At 41.9% G+C, this 19,524-nt stretch overlaps 1 non-coding gene across 1 annotated transcript; it reads left to right on the forward strand.

The window, feature by feature from the left end:
• Window positions 1-15,580: 15,580 nt before the first annotated feature.
• LOC128580353 (small nucleolar RNA U13) lies at window positions 15,581-15,684 on the forward strand. Its single transcript, XR_008378647.1, has one exon. It is a non-coding gene; the product is annotated as a small nucleolar RNA U13 (small nucleolar RNA).
• The last annotated feature ends 3,840 nt before the right edge of the window (window positions 15,685-19,524 follow it).

Below are 19,524 nucleotides of genomic sequence, written 5' to 3' on the forward strand. Positions count from 1 at the left end.
AGATAGTCCCGTAGAATGTACAGGGATTTGAGAAGACTCTATCTCTCACATCCAATACAGATACATGAAGAGATATATTTTCCTCTAAAAACACATTTTGATTGGTTTAAATATTATTTTCAATTGATAGAATTATACTCTTTACACATATCTTTTGGATGACTGAAGAAATTCAACTTAGTTTCATTTTTACACCAGTAATTCTATTCAGAAATAATCCAGTTTGGAATTGTATTTCAAACACTCTATGAATCGCATTCGGGACATTTAAAAAAAAAGAAAAAAATTAGCGTGAAAATTCTGAAATTTACATGCCTTCCTACCACACAGGTCTCTTGCAATTATACATTATTTTCCTGAAGTATGTTCCAATACTTATCAGATACGGTGTCATTATCAGAGCGACTCAATTTCCTTTTCTAAATCTCAAAATACGGGCGGCAGCTGTGGCTCAACGGGTAGGGCGCCGGTCCCATATGCCGGGGGTGGCGGGTTCAAGCCCAGCCCTGGCCAAAAGTAAAAAAAAAAAAAATAAATAAATAAATCTCAAAATACAAGTCAATTTTACCTCCCATAGTGAGAGCCTGAGCCGGTATCTTCTCTCCACCAGGAATACATACAAATGATATTTCTGCCATTGGTAAAAGATATAAACAGAGTTCATGTTTTTCTTGTTTATTTTGTTTTTAACATTGTATAACAGGAAAAATCTTCTTAGGAAAATACCTGACACTACAGACTTGCCTGTAAGTGTTGTGCCCACTTTTAGTCCTTACCTTGAGTCTGACAGATGATGAATGAAACAGAAATCTAATGCCTACCTGGATTTTAGATTCTGGAACACCAATTTCTTTGGCCAGTTGTTCCCTGGCAACTTTATCAGGGTGAGAGTCACGGCTAAACCATGCTAGGAGGGTATCCTTTTGATTCTGGTCATAAAAAACCCGGTCTCTATGGGTTTCTGTCTGTAGCATGCCTGAAGAACAAAGAGGAGGAGGAGTGTGAAGGGTATATTTACGGGTTAAAAGCTGTGGTGTGAGCATATGTCTCACATTTATTCCGGACTGAAAGCCTGTAGGTCCAATTATTACCCTATCCTTTTATTTTAGGTATACAGGTAAAGTCATACTCACTGGGACACATAAAGACTTAAATACATATATAAGAAAAATACCAATCAATGACCTAAGTTTCCAAAGAAAGAACTTACAGAAAATGTACAAAATTACAATATAGGGCAGTTCTGTGGCTCAAAGGAGTAGGGCGCTGGCCCCATATGCTGGAGGTGGTGGGTTCAAATAGCCCCGGCCAAAACTGCAAAAAAAAAAAAAAAAACCAAATATAAATGAAAACAATAGGGAGGAAGAAAATGAATACAAACAAAACAAGTAAATCTCGTGAAAAAAACTAAAAGCTTAAATGAAATATACAAAAGTGTATTTAATAAAAAATAATACATTTTGGGCGGCGCCTATGGCTCAGTCAGTAAGGCGCAGGCCCCATATACCGAGGGTGGCAGGTTCAAACCCGGCCCCGGCCAAACTGCAACCAAAAAATAGCCGGGCGTTGTGGCGGGCACCTGTAGTCCCAGCTACTTGGGAGGCTGAGGCAAGAGAATCGCTTAAGCCCAGGATTTGGAGGTTGCTGTGAGCTGTGTGAGGCCACGGCACTCTACCGAGGGCCATAAAGTGAGACTCTGTCTCTACAAAAAAAAAAAAAAAAGAATTAAAAAATAATAATAATACATTTTAGTAAAATTAAATATTACATATTAGGTGGTCCATGTTTTTTTTCTCTACTTAAAGTGTCAACTTTAAAACTTCAGGTAAATGACCCATGTATGGGACTCATGGCTGCCATCTCACATTTTTTTCTTTTCTTTTATTTATTTATTTATTTTTTTTGAGACAGAGTCTCACTTTTTTGCCCTTGGTAGAGTGCTATGGCATCATAGCTCACAGCAATTTCAAATTCTTGAGCTCAAGTGATTCTCTTGCCTCAGCCTCCCAAGTAGCTGGACTACTGGGCATCCTCCACAAAGCCCGGCTTTTTGGCTGGCTCAGGCTGGTCTCCAACCTGTGAGCTCAGGCAATCCACCTGCCTCCGCCTCCTAGAGTGCTGGGATTATAGGCCAGAGCTGCTGCACCCAACTGCTCACCTCACAATTTATAGCAACCTCCAACTCCTGGGCTCAAGCGATTCTCCTGCCTCTGCCTCCCAAGTAGCTGGGACTACAGGCACCCGCCACAACACCCAGCTATTTTTTTTTGGTTGCAGCCACCATTGTTGTTTGGCAGGCCTGGGCTGGATTTGAACCCGCCAGCTCAGGTGTATGTAGCTGGTGCCTTAGCCACTTGAGCCACAAGCGCCGATCCTCACTCACATTTTAAATTCACACATCCAACTTCAAAGCAGCCATGAATGCCCTGACACAATGTATCACTAAAAAACAGCCCTTGTTCCAACAACCTGCCCCTCCAATCGTGTTTGTGCTCTAAACTTTCATAAATTCTGGAAAATAAGCAAGGCACTTTGGCATTATCAAAGAACAGAGCAAAAAACTATTGAGAACTTACCACTTGAAGGGCTGTTCGAATTCATCTTGGGAAGAGGGTCTAGTCTGGGAGATACTGAGCAGCTCCCAAAAACCCGGGCTTCTTAAGGCAGTGAGGGTGGGGAGTGACCCACCCTTTTTGAATTAATCTCTTCGTTAAGTACTCAGTACCTTTAGGGAGAAACAAAGTAATTAGAGTAAGTGGAAACATAGATTCCACTAGGTGATTTTTACTTCATATTTTTCAAAAAATGACTTAGATTCTGTGCTCACTAGTATGTGTGTATGTATATATATAAATAAATGTTATTTTTATTCATAAAAATGTCTATTTTGTCTCCTATTGAGTTTGAGTATTTTCGTTTTTTTGTTTTGCAGTTTGGCCGGGGCTGGGTTATGAACTCACCACCCTCTGTATATGGGACCAGTGCCCTATTCACTGAGCCACAGGCACTACTGCAAAGTTTGAGTACTCTTGTTTCTTATTTATTTTGGTTTGGCCATATTAGGTACTACATTATAAGGATATCCTTATTTCACATTGTATTTTTTGTTTTCCTCAGTTCTTCCTGAAACACATGCTTTCCATCGTTGTGACAATAGTGCTTATACTGTCCACTTGGCTAGTCTATACTTCTATTCTTTTTTTTTTTTTTTTTTTTTGGCTGGGGCCGGATTTGAACCCACCACCTCCAGTATATGGGGCTGGCGCTCTACTCACTGAGCCACAGGCGCTGCCCCTACTTCTATTCAATAAAACACTATCTAGGTGCTGCTGTGAAGGTATTTTGTAGATAAGATTTGGGTTATATAATCAGGTGGCTTTCCATAAACGAGATTATCCCAGATAATCTAGGTAGGCTTGAAACAACTAGTGAAAGGCCTTAAGCTGAGGCTTCCCTGAAGGACAAGGATTCACCTCTGTGCTCAGCCACTTCATCTCCCGCCAGAGTCCCAGCCCTCTTTTCCAAAAGACCTGCCCTACAGATTACATTCTTGTCTAGACAGCCCCCACAATCTTATAAATCTGTTATGCACTGCTATGGTCTGAATGCTTTTTCTTGCAGCTTTAAAATTCATTTGTTGAAATCTTCACCCCCAAGGTAATTGTGTTAGAAGGCGGAGGCCTTTGAAAAGGTTGTGGAAGTAGAGTTCTTGTGAATTAGATTATCGTTTATCAAAGAGATGAGAGAGAGAGACCTCTTACTCCTCTGCTGTATGAGGTTAGAGTAAGCAGATGGCTATGAGAAAGTGGGCTCTCACCAGACACCAAATCTGCCTGGACTTCCCAGCCTCCAGAACGGTGAGAAATAAGTTTCTGTTATTCATAGCCATCCACTGTATGGTATTTTATTATAGCAACCTGAATAGACTAAGGCATGTACAATAAATTTCTTTCTATAATTTCCGTGTAAAGGTAAATATATGTAAAGGTGTAGATATGCACACTGATGGACCTATACTTACACGGATAATCATACACGTACGGATGTTGCAGAGGGAATGGCCTGAGGGGGAAATAATGGCAAAAATATTTTCTGTTTCCCCAGCTTTTAACTGAAACCTTCATCTCTGCCTCAGGCCATGGATGGGAGGAGCAAGGAATGTCTCTTGTTCTCTGAGGAGATAGCTCAAGGGAATTCTCTGGGTGGAGGTCTAAAGATTTTAGCTGAAGATGGGATGGGCGTAGGTCAGGAGATCCTGTTAGCCAAGGATCTTGGGGTTAATTTGGGTGGAGGTCACAAGACTAGTTCAGTGGCAGATGGACGAATACAGAAGAGGCTGATATATTGTCTTGGCCCAAAATGGGATTATAGGATTGGAACCTTTAAAAGTTCTGTGCTTCTGCTCAGAAGCAGGAATTTGGATTTTGAGATCATTGTCTTTCCTCCCTTGCCGGCAAAGTAATACATTTCTCTTTCCTTCACCCCAAAGCCCAGGTCACTCTTTTTCTTATGCAGCTTCAGTATAAGTGCTGAACTTTCAGTACCAAAGGTTGAGGGTTTAGTCCCACAAGAATGTCTCCTGCTTCCCATGCCAGTGGCAGACCCCAAGTTGTTTCACCAGTGCTTCTGACTGACTGGCTATAAATTGGGGTTTTAACAACCCCCTCCTCTGGTTTGATTTATTTGCTGAGTGGCTCATGGAACTTCTCCAGTGTTGCCACCCTGCAGAAAGCCCTATATATTTAGCTATTTCATAAAACCTAGTCCTTTGGGGGGTTTTATGGAAGCTTCATTAAGTATGTGTGATTAATAGAATCGCTGGTTTGTAGCGATCCACTCAACCTTCAGCCTCTCTCTCCTCTCTGGAGACTTTGGGGAAAGGGGCAGGAAGTCCCAATCCCGTAATCCTGCCTGGGTCTTTCCAGGGGCAGCCCCCGTCCTGAAGCCACCTACCAGAAGCCCACCAGCAGCCAACTTAATAGCGTATCAAGAAGCACTATTACGGGGCAGCGCCTGTGGCTCAAGGAGTAGGGCGCCGGTCCCATATGCCGGAGGTGGTGGGTTCAAACCCAGCCCCGGCCAAAAAAAAAAAAAAAAGAAGCACTATTACTTTGGGATTCCGAGGATTTCAGGAGTTATATGCCAGGAATTGGGATTAAGACCAAATATGTATTTCATAGCCTTCCTCTGGTCATATAAACCAATTATTTGCAATAAATCTCCACAGATAATACTGGTTTTGTTTCTCTGGTTGAACCCTGACTAATCATCAAGTTGCTTATTTTGATATGATGACATAACAGGAAAAATTATATACATGGGTGTATCTTGGGAGAGAGGCCATGAGTGGTGCAAAACTTTACAGAATCTGAGAAAGACAGTAACTCATTTTATGCCCCTGTAAAATTTTTGGTAAACCTATGTCAGCTGTGAAAACCTGGAAGGCAGTGAAAGTAGGGAAAACAAGATGTCCCTGTGATGATTCATCTGCTCTGGGCCACTCTCCTCTGGGTCCATCAAAAACCCAAATGCATGCAGGAAGGAATGTGCTGCTCCACAGGGAAACAAAAAGTATCAACTACAGATCTTATGCTCATTTTAAATGAGACAATAAACACTTGGAGTTTTTTCTAACAGAAAATATATACACAGTTTAACAATGTAACAATCAAACCTAAAAGCACTTGTAGTGAGAATGAGATGGAGTCAAGCAGGCTGGACCTGACACGGCTGACTTGATCATTTTAGGACCTTCATCTCCCATCTCTCATTCTTATTGTTTTGTAAATTTTGCACCCACCTTGAGTAGTTTAGGAAGATCGATTTAGGAAATTGGTTTTGGAATCGGAAATGTTGTAATAGGTCACTGAGTTATGCCGATTATTTAAAATAAGAGTTAATGTGGTCTTTGCTTTTGAACTTTGATGTATAAAACTGTGATTTTGGAAATGGAAGAACCGAACAGTCTTAGGCTACTCTCACTGTTCTCCAGACTTGCTGGCCTTCTGACAAATGAAGTTTGGTGGACCTATCCCTGTCTCTGCATATTGGCTGACAGTGACAGGCAGCTGGACCTTCTTTGTCCGGTAACATTTTGTGGCCCTGACACATTTGATTTAAAGCAATGATTGCATTCAAATTTCTACCATAAGCCATTCCTTTATTATTTCGAGAAAACATTCCTGTGCACCGTACTGCTGTTGCCCAACCACGTTCATTGCCCGCTGCTCAGGAGGAAGCCAACACCAGAGACAGCTGGGTTTACTGAGTAGAGTTTATTCTGCATAATGCATAGTGCTAAACCACCAGGGATATAGGGTAAATTTCTCAAATCCGCCTCTCTGAGAATTTGAGAGATGGGGGTTTTAAGGTAGTATGATGGGCAGAGGATTAAGCAATTAGGTTTGCTAATTGCAAAATTACAGGGGTGTGGAAATCATATTGTTGTGATGCTTCAGTTCCTGGGATCACAATTCCAGTTGAGTCAGTTTCTTGGTCTGGGTGGGTCAGCCAATCTCCTGGAATGCGGGGCCTGGAAGATACCTCAGAAACTACCTTTAGGTTTCAAAAAGGTGATGTCTGTGGAGAAAGTTAAGGAGAAAATTAAGAATCTTAATGACTACCAGCTATGTAGAGAAAGTTAAGAATCATTATGACCATGAGCTATGGGCCTCCAGAGTAGCAATAATAGTGAAGCAAAAAGGGGACAGTGGCTGATTATTGTTGCTAGTTTTAGCTAAGCCTGTTTCTTAATAAAGTTTTGGGGCCCTTCCCCTAGTTCTCACCTTGTACCCTTTTGTTAATTTGTAAAAGGAGGTTTCACTGCCGTAGGAAAAAAATGGTGTGTGCTTTTGACACAGACACTTGATAAGCTCAAAATTCTTTTTTTTTTTTTTTGTTTGTAGAGACAGAGTCTCATTTTATGGCCCTTGGTAGAGTGCCGTGGCCTCACACAGCTCACAGCAACCTCCAACTCCTGGGCTTAAGCGATTCTCTTGCCTCAGCCTCCCGAGTAGCTGGGACTACAGGCACCCGCCACAACGCTCGGCTATTTTTTGGATGCAGTTTGGTCAGGGCCGGGTTTGAACCGGCCACCCTCAGTATATGGGGCCGGCACCTTTCCGACTGAGCCACAGGCGCCGCCCAAGCTCAAAATTCTTAATTATAATCTTAATTAAGATTAGAGAAAGATGGCTCGGTGCCTGTGGCTCAAGCGGCTAAGGCGCCAACCACATACACCTCAGCTGGAGAGTTCAAATCCAGCCCGGGCCGGCCAAACAACGACAATGCAACTAAAAAATAGCCGGGCATTGTGGTGGGCGCCTGTGGTCCCAGCTCCTTGGGAGGTGGGGGCAGTAGAATTGCTTGAGCACAGGAGTTGGAGGTTGCTATGAGCTGTGATGTCACAGTACTCTACCCAGGGTGACAGCTTGAGGCTCTGTCTCAAAAAAAAAAAAAAAAAAAGAAAGATTAGAGAAAGAAAAGCTAGCCAGAATGAATCGAAGGAGAGGCTCAGGGCACCAGAAAATGAACGCAATCTGGTAGTTTAATTGGCCTTTATTGGTGTGTACTTTTGTATGTCAATGTATGTGTATGCTGTTACCAGAAAGTCACGTGCTCAAATAACAACAACAGCAAAAATTATGTGTTTGGGTAAAAATAATGTTCTGTGTATTTCACTCTCCCGGATTCAATACAGGTAGTGAAACTTCATGAGAGCTATAGTCTCTAATGCCCCATGAGACAGAATTATAAGAAGCTGTTGTTTTGGACTAGGTCCCGACAGATCAGTCCAAACCAAAACGGAGTTCCTTGTGCTAAATGTCACATAAGAAAATTGAAACTTTGGCTCAACTCCTGTGGCTCAAGTGGCTAAGGTGCCAGCCACATACACCTGAGCTGGTGGGTTCGAATCCAGCCTGGGCCCGCCAAACAACAATGACAGCTGCAACCAAAAAATAGCCGGGCGTTGTAGCCGGTGCCTGTAATCCCAGCTACTTGGAAAGCGGAGGCAGGAGAATCGCTTGAGCCCAGGAGTTAGAGGTTGCTGTGACTCTACCCAGGGCAACAGCTTAAGGCTCTGTCTCAAAAAAAAAAAAAAAAAAACCCAAAGAAAATGACAGGGTCTTGCCTTAATCCTGGGAGTTTCAGAGAACAGGGCTCAGACAAAACCTAGCATGGGAAAAATAGAGGTTGCTGAGGAGGCTGGAGGTCTGTAGCTCCAGCCTGCCTGCACTCACAGCCCTCCTGCCTTTATAATTTCTCTGCCAGCTTTATTAAAGCGTAATTGACAAAATTGTATATGTATATGATATAGAATATGATTTTTTTTTTTTTTGAGACAGGGTCTCACTCTATTGCCCTGGGTAGAGTGAGTGGCGTCATAGCTCAGAGCAACCTGAAACTCTTGGGCTTAAGGGATCCTCTTGATTCAGCCTCCAAAGTAGCTATAGACGGGTGGCGCCTGTGGCTCAGTGAGTAGGGCGCCAGCCCTATATACCGAGGGTGGCGGGTTCAAACCCAGCCCCGGCCAAACTGCAACCAAAAAATAGCCGGGCGTTGTGGCGGGCGCCTGTAGTCCCAGCTGCTCGGGAGGCTGAGGCAGGAGAATCGCGTAAGCCCAAGAGTTAGAGGTTGCTGTGAGCCGTGTGACGCCACGGCACTCTACCGAGGGTGGTACAGTGAGATTCTGTCTCTACAAAAAAAAAAAAAAAAAAGTAGCTATAGACTCCTGCCACAACATCTGGCTATTTTTTCTATTTTTAGTAAAGATGGGGGTCTCACTCTTGCTCAGTCTGGTCTTGAACTCCTGACCTCAAGTGATCCACCTGCCCCAGCCTCCCAGAGTGCTCTGATTGCAGGCGTGAGCCACCTCGACCAGCTGGAATGTGATGTTTTAATATATGTGTGCATGGGCGGCGCCTGTGGCTCAGTGAGTAGGGCACCGGCCCCATGTGCCGAGGGTGGCGGGTTCGAACCCAGCCCCGGCCAAACTGCAACAAAAAAAATAGCTGGGCATTGTGGAGGGCGCCTGTGGTCCCAGCTGGTCGGGAGGCTGAGGCAGGAGAATCGCGTAAGGTCAGGAGTTGGAGGTTGCTGTGAGCCGTGTGACGCCACGGCACTCTACCGGAGGGCGGTACAGTGAGACTCTGTCTCTACAAAAAAAAAAAAAAATATATATATATATATATGTGTGTGTGTGTGTGTGCATTATGAAATGATTAAGTCAAGCCAATTAATGTATCGATCACCTGACATACTTGTCATTTTCTCACTACAAGAACATTTAAGACAGACTTTCTTAGCGATTTTTAAGTACACAATATATTATTATTAACCATAGTGTACAATAATAGTTCTCCATAACTTATTCTTCCTGACTAGCTAAAACTCTGTAACCTTTGGCCAACATCACCTCATTTTTTCCACCCTCCATCCCCTGGCAACCACCCTTCTAGTCTTTGCTCCATTTTCCTTTTAAATAGGGAATTTCAATTGTCATTTAAAAAGCACAGTTGTTGTTTAACAAAGGATGGTTAAAGCCAGTGATTACTTTCTTTTCTTTCCTTGTAAGGTAAAGGAATAAATCTACAGAGAGGTTCAGGGTTTATTCTCAGGTACAAAGCAGAACTGGGCTTATAGCCAGATTTTCTTGTATTAATATACTTGTAAAACCATATACCATATTATTATTTTTTCCTGCCCAGGAGAATAATGATGCATAGAACAATATCACTTAGAAATCTGCCAAATGGAATTTATTGCATCAATAAAAATGTGTCCTTGGTTTAAAAGGTGTTAAGAGAACTTAATATCTTAAGAAGACAACTTAAAGTAAGTGAAAGCAGAGACATCAAATTTTATATTGTTAGCTCTATATTAATTTCATTCTGATTTTGCAGATGGTGATTGTAATAATAAGAGTAAATGAGGTGTTCCTTATAATAACGGGCTTATACAGAGAAGTATGTTGTATTAGCTCAGTCATCTGGGCTAGACTACCACTTTCACTATAACTGCTGAACGTAGTTCATGGTTTAAAATCTATTTGTTCAGCAGGGCATGGTGCCTCTTGCCTGTAATCCCAGCACTCTGGGAGGCTGAGGCGGGTAGATCCCTTGAGCTCAGGAGTTCAGGACCAGCTTGAGCAAGAATGAAACCCCTGTCTCTACTAAAAACAGAAAAAAAGTAGCCAAGTGTTGTGGCAAGGACCTATAGTCTCAGCTACTCAGGAGGCTGAAGCAAGAGAATTGTTTGAGCCCAAGAGTTTGAGGTTGCTGTGAGCTATGATGTCACTACACTCTACCCAGGGCATAGAGTGAGACTGCCTCAAAAAACAACAACAGAAAAATCTACTTGTTCACATTACATTTGTCAAAAGTCAGGTTCACATTCACAACTTCATTGACTTACCAAAAATTTATTATTGTCTATCATAAATTTTTTTTTAAGGTGATTCATATTTGGGTGGAGTATTTTTTTCTGTAAACACCATTGAGGATACCTAGGAAGATACATTAACCTTTTTCCATTTTGCTTTTATGATACCATTAAATTGATTGTTGTTTATTAGGTGCCACAGTAGTTTAGTTTTCTTTTTTTTTTTTTTTTTTTGTAGAGACAGAGTCTCACTGTACTGCCCTTGGTAGAGTGCCGTGGCGTCACACGGCTCACAGCAACCTCTAGCTCTTGGGCTTACGCGATTCTCTTGCCTCAGCCTCCCGAGCAGCTGGGACTATAGGCACCCACCACAATGCCCGGCTATTTTTTTGTTGCAGTTTGGCCGGGGCTGGGTTTGAACCCGCCACCCTCGGCATATGGGGCCGGCGCCCTACTCACTGAGCCACAGGTGCTGCCCAGTAGTTTAGTTTTCTAATAAATATACTACTTAAATGACAATGCATACTTTTAGATTAGTAACTCAAAATAATTATGATATGAAGTAGAGAATGAGATGATGATTACAAATGTAACCAGGTAAATAAATCCAGGAATACAGATGAGAGAACAGGATTAAGAAAACTACTCAGAAAATACCTTGCCATAACTGAGAGCAAAGAGTCCCCATGCTAGAGAAATTCCTATGGAAAAAAACTCAGTAGCTAAAGAAACCAAGAAACTCTGAGTGACCAGAGACCCTGGGGGAGAAGGCAGAGAATACCACACCAAGGCATCCTGGGATTCTGGTAAATACAAGGTCACATGACAACATGGAATCTTTGGTCTTAAAGCAACACCATAGATAAAAAGATTTTAGATGTAGGAAGCTATTGTTACTGAGTTTAACTATTTACTAATATATTTATTTTACTCTTGTTATAAGTTTTAAAATATGCCTCTCTCCATTCAGCAGAGTCAGTTTCAGAGCTGTTTGTATCATCCTTTTTCACCCTCAATCAGTTCCTCCCTCTCCTACTTCTAATTTAAGTGACCCAATTCCATCCCTCCAACCTGAGAAATTCCCGTATATCCTTCTAGAAGAGCTAAGATAATTTAAGTGAAGGTAAGAAATATGTTTCAAAAAGAAGTGGCCTGTACTTCTAGTATTCTGGGAAGTTGAGGTGGAAGGATTGCTTGAGCTCAGGAGTTCACGGGAGCCTGAGGGAGAGTGAGACCCGATTTCAACTAAAAACAGAAAAATTAGCTGGGTGTGGTGGTGGGTGCCTGGAGTTCCAGCTACTCAGAAGGCTGAGGCAGGAGGATTGCTTGAACACAGGAGTTTGAGGCTGCCTTGAGCTAGGCTGATGCCACAGCATACAGAGTGAGACTCAGTCTCGAAACAAACAAAGCGAGGCGGCACCTGTGGCTCAGTGAGTAGGGCGCCGGCCCCATATGCTGAGGGTGGCAGGTTCAAACCTAGCCCCGGCCAAACTGCAACAAAAAAATAGCTGGGCGTTGTGGCGGGCGCCTGTAGTCCCAGCTGCTCGGGAGGCTGAGGCAAGAGAATCGCGTAAGCCCAAGAGTTAGAGGTTGCTGTGAGCCATGTGACACCACGGCACTCTACCCGAGGGCGGTGCAGTGAGACTCTGTCTCTACAAAAAAAAAAAAACAAAAAAACCCCCAAAAAACAAACAAAGCAAAAGAAAACAAAAAAACTCCTATTCAAGCGTGCCCTTGTAGTGCAAAAACAGCCATAGTAAGTATATATGTAAATGTAAATATATAAATGATGTAAATGATATGGCTGTGTTCCACTAGAATATTATTTACAGCAAGGTCACAGATTGGATTTAGCTGCAAAGCCACATTGTGCCAACTCTTCTTCTTAAAGATGAAAAACAACTTCGGAATTCCAGACCACCCTGCTAATCATCATCCTTCTATCCTCATAGAAATTATTTTTCTTTGGGATATACTAGGATGCTTAAACATCTAAGAAAATTTAAGTCTGCATTTTCACTATAATTTGGAAAATTTATTTTTATTGCTTCTAATTTATATTGCCTTTTTCTGAATTCATATTATTACTCTAACCAGAGAACCAAATCAAAATAAATTGGTTCATTATTATCCAGAATATGAGACATATATTAGGTTGTAGAGGAAGCAAAACAAGTCTAAAATTTGTCAGGAACTTAGTTTCAATTAATTTTATTTTTTAAGAGTGTAATCCTTGTCTTAATCATAAATTACCCAGCAGTAAAAAGAAAAAAAAAATAAGGTGCTGATCAGGAAATGGAGAGTGAAAGGAAGAATTAATATGGTTTATTTAGACAGAAAACTTAATGTAAGTTAAATAAAACTTTGACTGGGAAACTTTGGTTGGAGACCATTATAGACTATTATAGACCAATTATCTTCTGAATGAAAAACACTGAAGTTATAAAGAATACATAGAATGTAGTTAATTTCTATATAACTGATATAATACCTAAGTAGATTACCATTAAAAGGTACTGCACAGTGAAAAATAAGTTCTAAGAGAATCCCAGTGAACTCGAAGGTAGGAAGTATCTGATCCACGGGGAGGTGGCTGCCTACCAGATATTTTGGTGACTATCAAAGAAGGGCCGGTAGATAGCTTCCCTGTGGTTTTAGAAATATGTCTTTCACAGACCTTTTCCTGATTTCTAAAATTATGTAATATGTAGCAATATCCTGGTGTCTGTCTTCACCCTCTTTCTGGTTCTTAGTTTGATTTAGTCTTTTAAGATGATTTCTTTTTTTTTTTGTAGAGACAGAGTCTCACTATACTGCCCTCAGGTAGAGTGCTGTGGCCTCACACAGCTCACAGCAACCTCCAGCTCCTGGGCTTAAGCGATTCTCCTGCCTCAGCCTCCCAAGTAGCCGGGACTACAGGCGCCCGCCACAATGCCCGGCTATTTTTTTTGTTGTTGTTGCAATTCAGCCGGGGCCGGGTTTGAACCCGCCACCCTCGGTATATGGGGCCGGTGCCTAACCAAGTGAGCCACAGATGCCGCCCTAAATTTGTAATTTTCTTCTTCTTTTTTTTTTTGTAGAGACAGAGTCTCACTGTACCACCCTCGGGTAGAGTGCCGTGGCGTCACACAGCTCACAGCAACCTCTAACTCTTGGGCTTACGCGATTCTCTTGCCTCAGCCTCCCGAGCAGCTGGGACTACAGGCGCCCGCCCCAACGCCCGGCTATTTTTTTGTTGGACTTTGGCCGGGGCTGGGTTTGAATCTACCACCCTCGGCATATGAGGCCGGCGCCCTACTCACTGAGCCACAGGCGCCGCCCTAAGCTGATTTCTAAAAGTTAAAATGTAGGGGCGGGGCCTGTGGCTCAGTGAGTAGGGCGCTGGCCCCATATGCCCAGGGTGGCAGGTTCAAACCCAGCCCCGGCCAAACTGCAACAACAAAAAAAACAGCCGGGCGTTGTGGCGGGCGCCTGTAGTCCCAGCTACTCGGGAGGCTGAGGCAAGAGAATCGTGTAAGCCCAAGAGCTGGAGGTTGCTGTGAGCCGTGTGACACCATGGCACTCTACTGAGGGCGTAAAGAGATACTCTGTCTCTACAAAAAAAAAAAAAAGTTAAAATGTACAGGACAACATGGCAGTATTGGGTCCCCCTAGAAAGAAAATGGCAAATGTCAGAAACAGTGGAACAATGGGAAGTAAAATAAATTAGCCCACTTCACAATTCTGCATATAATTCTTCTTCTAGTAGTTGAATTTCTTTGTCTCTAGCATTTGTGTTTACTACCTCTGTGACTATGTATATAATTTTTTTCTCAGAGTCTTGCTCTGTCATCCTAGCTAGAGTGCAGTGGCATCATCATAGCTCACAGCAACCTCAGATTCCTGAGCTCAATCAATCCTTCTGCCTCAGCCTCTGAGTAGCTGGGAGTACAGTTGCCCCCCACCATGCCCAGCTAATTTTTCTATTTTTGTAGAGACAAGGTGTCCCTTTTGCTTAGGTTGGTCTCAAACTCTTGAGCTTAAGCAATCCTCCCACCTCAGCCTACTAGCTGAGGAGTGCAAGGATTACAGGTGTGAGCCACTCCGCCTGAACTCATTTTATTTATTTATTTTTTTGAGACAGAGTCTCACTTTGTTGCCCTGGGTAGAGGCTGTGGTGTCATAGCTCACAGCAACCTCAAACTCTTGGGCTTAAGTCATTCTCTTGTCTCAGCCTCTCAAGTAGCTGGAACTACAAGTGCCACCACAACGCCCAGATATTTTTTTTTTAGACACAGGGTCTCTCTCTTGCTCAGGCTGATCTCAAACTTGTGAGCTCAAAGGGTCCACCTAAGCCTCCCACAGTGCTAAGATTACAGGCATGAACCACTTTTTTTTAAATAATGGAAAGAAAGCAACAAGGCTGTATAATGCTGGAACAACCCTCCCACTGAGAACTAAAAGAAAAAATGAGTTTTTGATGAGACAGAAGAGCTTTTAAAGCAGCAAAGATTTGATGGAACAAATTTCCAGACAGAATGTTATCCCAGGATTTGAGCTCAATATCCGGCGCCATTTATATTCTCAAGGCATTTTCTGATTGAGAAAACGGAAGCTAGAAAGGCTGAAAATTTGAGCAGAAAGCAGTTAGCAAGAACCTAAGGACGTTGCCAGTCTCACAGAACTAGATGTGTTAAAGGTCAGAGCTAGACCAACACTTTAAAAACAATGGCCACGAAAATGTTCAAGCAATCAAGTGACCAAGTAGAACTTTTAAATAGTAACTAAACGGGGGCACCTGTGGCTCAGCAGGTAGGGTGCCGGCCCCATATACCTGAGGGTGGCGGGTTTGAACCAGGCCCTGGCCAAATTGCAACAAGAAAATAGCTGGGCATTGTGGGGGGCACCTGTAGTCTCAGTCAAAGCCCAGGAGTTGGAGATTGCTGTGAGCTGTGACGCCACATTAATCTACGGAGGGCGACAAAGCGAGACTCTGTCTCTACCAAAAAAAAGGAACTAGAATCTTTAATCCAGCAACTGGAATTTTTATTCAATGTAATAAAAGGGACTAAAATGCAAAGTGTAGAACTGAATTATACAGTAACTGAATATTAAAAACTCAACATGAATTTAACAATAGATTATATATAGTTGTACTGAGAAAATGACCAATTTGGAGGATAAATCCAAGAAATATGCCAATAGAAAAATGAAGACGCGGATCCTTTTGTAGTTCATGAGCGCGACGATTGGGTTTTCATGCGCATGCGTGAGATGTGCCGCCCACGGATCCTGTTCCGACGTCCGCACGGTACCCTTCTGACGTGAAAGAAAAGAAAAGAAAAACAGAAAGAAAGAGAAATGAGGACGCAAGATAAGGGACGGTAAGAGATTAAAGAGACAGAAAATTCTCTCTTTTTTTTTATCCAGAGTTGACTTTTAATTTCTCCTAAAGCCGCTGAAGCAAAAATCATGATGAAACGTTCTTTCCTTTACAGGAAACAACGCAACAAACGTAAAACAAACAAAAAAAACTATTTGTAGGAAAAAATGGTTTTGTACATAGGATGGGGAACAATATAAATTCAGAACTTACAGATAAGGGTTAGCTCTATCACTCACCTCTTTTAAAAAGTTTATATGAGGGTGGTGCCTGTGGCTCAAGGAGTAGGATGCTGGTCCCATATGCCAGAGGTGGCGGGTTCAAACCCAGCCCTGGCCAAAAACCAAAAAAAAAAAAAAAAAAAAGTTTATATGAATATCCAGTCAAACCAACAGGGTAGCGCTCTTGAAATGTTATCCGTACGGATTTCCAAGAAGACCACAGGACTGTGTTCTGTCTTGGAATGTTCTCACCCACAGGCTCGGCGCCGGCCACGTACACCGGGGCTGGCGGGTTCGAGCCCGGCCCCGGCCAGCTAAAAACAACCACAACAAGAACAAAAAGAGCTGGGCGTTGTGGCGGGCGCCTGGAGTCCCAGCTACTCGGGAGGCCGAGGCAGGAGAATCGGCTAAGCCCAAGAGTTCGAGTTTGCTGTGAGCTGTGATACCATAGCACTCTACCGAGGGCGGCATAGTGAGACTCTGTCTCAAAAAAAAATTCTAACTAACGTATGCGTAATTCCAATCCCTGAAAAAGAGGAGACAAACTGTAGAAAAGAAAGAAATCTTGTATCCGACCATCTTCTGTATACTGTTACTATCAACTTATTTCCTTCAGGCATACTATTCTTAAGCTTTTAAAGTACTTTGTTCAAGTTTCATGATACTTTCTCATATTTGTAATATATATATATATATTTTTAAGACAGAGTGTTACTGGGGAAGAGTGTGTATTTTTAATATTTTAATGCTAGGAAGATTATTGTCTTTAACTTATTTAATTTTTTTAGTGGGTTAAAAATAATTGCACAATGGAAACATACTCTTATATTGAGAAGTCATGGACAAATAAGAATTATAAATTAAATACCAAAATTATGTGTATATATATATTTTTTCTTTCTTTCTTTCTCTTTTTGAGACAGAGTCTCATTTTATCACCCTTCGTAGAGTGCTGTGGCGTCACAGCTTACAGCAACCTCAAACTCTTGGGATCAAGCAGTTCTCTTGCCTCAGCCTCCGCAGCAGCTGGAACTCCAGGTGCCTGCCACAGGGCCTGACTAGTTTTTCTATTTCTTATTTATTTATTTATTTTTGGAGACAGAGTCTCACTCTGTTGTCCTGGGTAGAGTTCCATGGTGTCATAGTTCACAGCAACCTCAAACTCTTGGGCTCAAGCAAGCCACTGCCTGGGCCTCCCAGAGTGCTAGGATTATAGGCATGAGCCTGGCCTTACCAAAATTATTTTAAAAAGTTTCCAAATAAAATTCTGCTTCCAAATAAAATTTTGTGCCTGAGCACATAGAGTTTTGTTGTTGTTATTGTCACTGATGGTATGGGGTTAACAATCTCACAAAAACTATTGCTTACAAAATCATCAGCTATATAATTATTAGACAAAATACAGTATCTAACTCTATAAATACATAATTCATTAGAACTTGAAGGGGTTGAGAATATGAAAGATGTTTCTGCTGAAATAGGGACCATGTGAAATAACTCCTCACTGAATGCTATTATTTCCACATATCAGTTGCAAATATTAGGAAAGAAAACTTTAGTAGATTATAGTCTGATATATAATGGCATAATGATAGCTGTTAAATAAAGATACCACATGTAATTATTAAATTTTGTATGAGCCAGTTGCTTTGCAGTCTCTCTAGAGCCAAAATAAAAGTGTTTTAAGCCTCTTCCATTTTTCCGTCTGACTCTGGGATGCACTGATTTCCCCAGCAAGAAAATTTCTCCTAAATGGCTCTAAACGGAGAGAAGAGGGACAAGGAGAAGACAGATATAATGATATATAACAAATAGCTTGGATAATACACGAAATAAATAGCAAAGTAATTTTTCCAGAACTGGCAAGATGCTCATAGAACACTGATTCACATGTGCATTTAACAAACAATACACTGAGTATGTGTAAGTATGTGCTAGATTTGTGTAGAGTCACAGAATATAGGTGTTCAAGAAAATGTGAAAGCTTTTAGTAACATCTTCTATCCACAGCATAATTTCTATGGAATATTCCAGACCTACATTAAACAGGATTCTACTTGAAAACATCCAGTGATAAGAAATATGCTATGCCACTTTTAGATGGAGTTATGATTATAAAGGTAGAGATAGTGTGATAACATATACCACCCTGAAATTTTCAAATATTGGTCCTTTTTTTTGTTTATGAAGCTATATAAAAAGCTTATTGTTCATAGGCCTGGTGCAGTGGCTCACTCCTGTAAACCTAGCACCCTGGGAGGCCGAGGTGGGTGGATTGCCTGAGCTCAGGAGTTTGAGACCCGCCTGAGATAGAGGAAGAGCAAGAGAAAGACCCCATCTCTAAAAGTAGCTGGGTGTTGGGTGGCGCCTGTGGCTCAGAGAGTAGGGTGCCGGCCTCATATACCAAAGGTGGTGGGTTTGAACCATCCCTGGCCAAACTGCAACCAAAAAAATAGCTGGGCATTGTGCCAGGTGCCTGTAGTCCCAGCTACTCGGGAGGCTGAGACAAGAGAATGGCCTAAGCCCAGGAGTTGGAGGTCGCTATGAGCTGTGACACAACAGCACTCTACTGAGGGCGATAAAATGACACTCTATCTCTTAAAAAAAAAGAAAAATAGCTGGGCATTGTATCAGACACCTGTAGTCCCCACTACTTGGGAGGCTGAGACGAGGAATGCTTGAGCTTAGGAGTTTGAGGTTGCTGTGAGCTATGATGTTACAGCATTCTACGGAGGGTGACAAAGTGAGACTGTGTCTCAAAGTAAAGCATATGGTTTGTATCTAAAACAGCACATTTTCTGAGATCTGTAAACAGATAACCTGATTTTCTTTTTCTTTTTTTCTTTGCAGTTTTTGGCGGGGGCTGGGTTTGAACCTGCCACCTCCGGCATATGGGGCCGGTGCCCTACTCTTTTGAGCCACAGATGCCACCTGATAACCTGATTTTCTTAAATCTTGCTTTCTCTGCCTGTAGTACCAGCTACTTGGGAGGCTGAGGCAAGAGAATTGCTTAAGCCCAAGAGTTTGAGGTTGCTGTGAGCTGTGACGCCACAGCACTCTACCAAGGGTGACATAGTGAGACTGTCTCAAAAAAAAAAAAAAATCTCGTTTTCTCTAGGTTAAATATATTCAGTTTTGAAAATAAATATTCCTATGACTCAGTTTTTAGGCAGTCTGGTATCTGGTTTAACTTATTCTAGATTCATCCAAGTTTGTCAATATCATTTGTAAAACAAAGCGCCGATATTTAAACACAGTACTCCCTTTGTCCACTTGTATCTTTCTTTCTCTAATCAGGGTATAGGGTGCTAAAGAATTTGGAGGAGAGTAGATTCCTTGTAATGAATAGGATGAATGAGAATCTGGAGGATTTTAGTAGTAAGTTAATAAAGGTCTGTGTTTTTTTTCTTGTAATTAGAAAAAATAAAAATGCCAGGATATTCAAACTAAGAAACTGCTTATTTAATTCATTGTCAAAATAAGAAAAAAAGTAGAATATGGCATAATTTTGAATAATCTATGGGAAGGAAGAGTAGGGGCTCCATTTGGTTAGATTCCAAG

This window comes from Nycticebus coucang, chromosome 2 (genome assembly GCF_027406575.1).
Source record: "Nycticebus coucang isolate mNycCou1 chromosome 2, mNycCou1.pri, whole genome shotgun sequence".
Lineage (NCBI taxonomy): Eukaryota > Metazoa > Chordata > Mammalia > Primates > Lorisidae > Nycticebus > Nycticebus coucang.